Consider the following 4,545-nt stretch of genomic DNA (forward strand, 5'->3'; position numbering starts at 1 on the left):
ATAGAAGCACTCACAGTAAGGTCTACACCTGTTGTATTCGGCGCATGTTACAAATTAAATCTGATTTGATTTTGATGGAGTGCTGCATCAGATGACCTGGCCTCTAGAATCACCCAACCTCAACCCAATTCAGATGGCTTGGGATGAGTTAAACCGCAGAGTGAAGGAAAAGCAGCCAACAAGTGCACAGCATATGTGGGAACTCCTTCAAGACTGTTGGAAAAGCATTCCAGGTGACTACGCCATGAAGCTGGCTGAGAGAATGCCAAGAGTGTACAAACCTGTCATCAAGGCAAAGGGTGGCTACTTTGAAGAATCMAAAATCGAAAATATATTTTGATTTGTTTAACTCTTTTTTGCTTACTACATGATTCTGTATGTGTTATTTCATGATTTTGATGTCTTCACTATTATTCTACAATGTATAAAATAAAAACTTTTGTGTATAAACTTTTGACTGGTACTGTAGATTACAACACAATGTAATAAAGAATGTTATTAGTCAGTACTAAACTCTAGTCTCGGCTGTAAGCTGCAGTGAATAGCCTGTGTAATTTGAATAACCGCTCTAAAACCTGTCGTTGTGTGTCTTTTATCWGTAGTTTAACCTACAAGGTCCAGTGCCAGTAATATGGTCTCAGAATGTATCGGCTAACAGAAKCATGCCAATGCAGGGATTTCTAGTGGCGCACACATGAATTTTAATAATGCGCGAGCACAGAGGAAGTTGCATTAATAGTTTCCCCATTTTGGCTTCGTGTTTTAAAAGCATTTGAAAATGAGTTGCATACTGTGAGCTGCATCTAGCCTACTACCCCATGGCCTAGACTATCATTCCATGATTTCCATGAGTAAGTGAGGAAGCCTAGGCAGAGATCTCCTGTATATGTATACATATTTGTATGTTTTAAGTATTTTTATAGAATTTTTTTAACCAAATGTTTGTTTTTCATGACTTCTTGAGTGTTTTTTTTTTTTTAGCTACAATATCTTGTGGTTTTGACCCATGGGGTTGCTGGACTAATGGCATGTCTGTTTGTTTGTCTTAGCTAGGTAGTTAGCTAGCTGTCAATGCGGTCATTTGAATGATGCATCAACACAGCACCAGCTTTTTTTCCACCTGCTCTGGTTTCATGAACGATGTGGACTGCGGCGAGAGGGGTTGACAGAGGCCTGCSTCGTAGGGGACTGTTTCCTGACTACTGCTGAGGTGTGTGGAGGTCTTTCTGGCACTTGTAGATGCCGAAGCATCACCTTGGTGGAAGCTACACTTCAGTAGACTATCCAGCTTATCTACAGAGGAAGACCATAGCGTTTCTCTACTTTTACTGTACCAGTGACTGGTGAATCACAGTCCTTTTTTAACCCGCTCTTTTGAACCAACTCATGTTTTAGACAAATACATAATGTAAAAACACCACTGGAGATACAACTCATCACTATATCCATGCCTTTGTTGCCTGRCTATTGTGCAGTCTGTCTCTGCATCTTATCTTCTGTCCCAGTCTCTCCTGCTTCAACTTGTGCTCCTCTGTTGTCACTGTCTGTCAGTCACTTGGTCACTCCTAAGTGTTAATTGCTGTTACCTATAGAGCCAACATATTAAGGAACTGGCAGTACATCCATGTCTCTCTGTTTTCTTCCTTAACGTTCTATGTTGTGTGCTTATTATTTTACCAGTTATTGCAGGAATGTCTACCAATGGCATGCCCATATTTTTGTGAAGAATTACGCTGGTCACAATTKATTTATAAAGTATAAATAGCACTCACTTTAGATTAGGCACTCCAAAAGGACTTCACTAATGATTAGTAAATGGTTAAMGATTAGAGTAATTGTACTTATTAACATAAACAGACATAATAACAATATAAAATGAAAGATGAATTTCTCATGTGAAGTTATGACTTTACATACAAATATTTGATAAAATATGTGAAAAGTATAGACTGGCCTTAATGGGTACCGAGTGTACAATTTAAGCCCATGTTTGTTCCAAATTAGCCCACCTCTTAAATAATACATTTTAATTCATTTAGGTGCGGTACTGCATTGTATACAAACACCACTTCCAGCTMCCCCTTGGCAGTGATTATAAATATTTATCAAGATATTCAAATCCTCCTYCTGCAGGATTATTTCCTCCTGCGAAGAAACGGGTCAAATTAAGATCCATAATGTATTTAAAAAATATKTTTTTTTGTGTAAAATTTTCTTTTGTAGGGTAATTATGTGAAGTGCTTTTCAGACCATTGATTGATTCAACTGAACTGAACTGTAAATCACATTTCATAGGCTGCGTTTGGAAAGGCAGCCCAATTCAGATTTTTTTTCACTAATTGGTCAAAATCATCTCAGCCCTGAATAAGGTTGYATGTGAAATAATCTGATGTGATTGGTCAATTGACCAAATAGTGGGAAAAAGGTCAGAATTGCGCTGCCTGTCTAAARGTAGCCTTAGTCACTTTTTTTCCTGAAAAAACAACACACCAYAAAATAACAAATGTCAAGGGGGCGATTGGGTCAGAGTACAGTGTAGTTATGTCTGACAAATTATATTTGTCCCCATGATGTCACTGAGCCATAAATCTCCCGCAACATGAAGAAGTGTTTCATAATTTAGTTCAGATGGATATTTAAAAAACTTCTGTACAGTATATGGAATGTTCCTATAATGCCACTATTCATTTGGATTCTTATCAACATCCCTACTTTTCAGACTGACCAACTGACACGTGCTGTTCCGCCATTGTCTCTTGAGGTTTTGGATTATGGTCCAAAATGAGCACTAGCAAAAAGCATGAGCATGAGCTGGCGCACACCAAAACTTGACATCACCCAAAACAGTCATCCTATTTCTCATGTAAAATAGCTTTTGATTGACCAAAACGTCAGCCATATTATTTTTCCCCATTCAAATGCTCWGAATTTTAGAAAATGCACCTTTTCTCTCATCTCTAACTATCAGCAAGGCTGAAGGACAGGCTAGGTGGGCTCAGCTACATCCAAWCCTGTCATAAATCGCATAATGGTTTCACAAATTATTTTCAGACCGTTTTTTTATTTGTGTGCTCACATGTTAATGTTTTCATGGTGTTTGTGCAGAGAGACTCTGAGGAAGGTCAGTCAGTCACTCAGGGATAAATAGAGAGGCAGAGCTCAGAGTTTGTCAGAAAGCGGACCGGACAGGTTTACAAASAGGACCAAGTGTCACGATCGTCATAAAGGACGGACCAAGGTGCAGCGTGAGTTGAGTTCCACATCACAAACTATAAACAAACAACAAACGTGAAAGCCGTGGTGCAACATGCACACACACAAAACAATATCCCACAAAGCAGGTGGGAACAAATGACAATTAAAGTATGATCCCCAATTAGAGACAACGATAAACAGCTGCCTCTAATTGGGAACCATACTCACCAACAAACATAGAAATACAAAATACTAGATAACCCCCCTAGTCACGCCCTGACCTAAAACATGGCGTGACACCAAGGAGGATCAGGACCTCAGCATTTTTAACATCATTACAAATGAAGAAACACAAAGATGCTCAATACTGTTTTCCAGAAAACATTGAGTGTGAAGCCTGTCTACAAGAACATAATTTGTACACTTATTCTCATTGATTTCAGTGGTTACCTCTAAACCAGGCAGTGTCAGAGGAAGGCCCTAAAAATTGTCAAAGACTCCAGCCACCCAAGTCATWGACCACTATCTCTGCTACCGCACGGAAAGTGGTACCGATGCACCAAGTCAAGAACCAACAGYACCCRGAACAGCTTCTACCCCCAAGCCATAAGACTGCTACATAGTTAGATAKATAGTTAACCAAATAGCTATCTGGACTATATACATTGACCCTTTTTGCACAAACTTTTGTTTTTGAATTTGCAAAAGAGTACAATATATTTTTTATTTCAAAACTTATGATATGTTATAAATCCAATTTATTATGGGTAACATTAGCTAGCTGGCTAACGTTAACGTTAGCTAGATAAGGGGTTAGGGGTTAAGTGTGGCTCAGTTGGTAGAGCATGGCGCTTGCAACGCCAGGGTTGTGGGTTCATTCCCCACGGGGGACCAGGATGTATATGTATGAACTTTCCAATTTGTAAGTCGCTCTGGATAAGAGCGTCTGCTAAATGACCTAAATGTAAATGTAAGTTAAGGAAATAGGTTAAAGGGTTAAGGTTAGGGGAAGGGTTAGCTCAATGAGTTGAGGTTAGGGTTAGGGGAAGGGTTAGCTATTAAGGTTAGGGTTAGGGGGAGGGTTAGCTAACRTGCTAAGTAGTTGCAAAGTAMCTAAAAAGTAGTAAGTAGTTGAAAAGCAGCTAATGAGCTAAAATACTAAAGTTGTCTATGAAGAGATTTGAACACGCAACCTTTGGTTTGCTAGACTTTTGTGTTATATGCCTACTCATCCACCCAGCCCAACCACCTTCCTTTCATTTTTGCCTTAAGTAACCTTCTGTCTTATGTAACCAAACCAAACGTAATATATCATACTAATTTGAGAGTCCTTACTATGTTACGTGTACT

Source organism: Salvelinus sp. IW2-2015, linkage group LG23 (assembly GCF_002910315.2).
Source record: "Salvelinus sp. IW2-2015 linkage group LG23, ASM291031v2, whole genome shotgun sequence".
NCBI classification, from domain to species: domain Eukaryota; kingdom Metazoa; phylum Chordata; class Actinopteri; order Salmoniformes; family Salmonidae; genus Salvelinus; species Salvelinus sp. IW2-2015.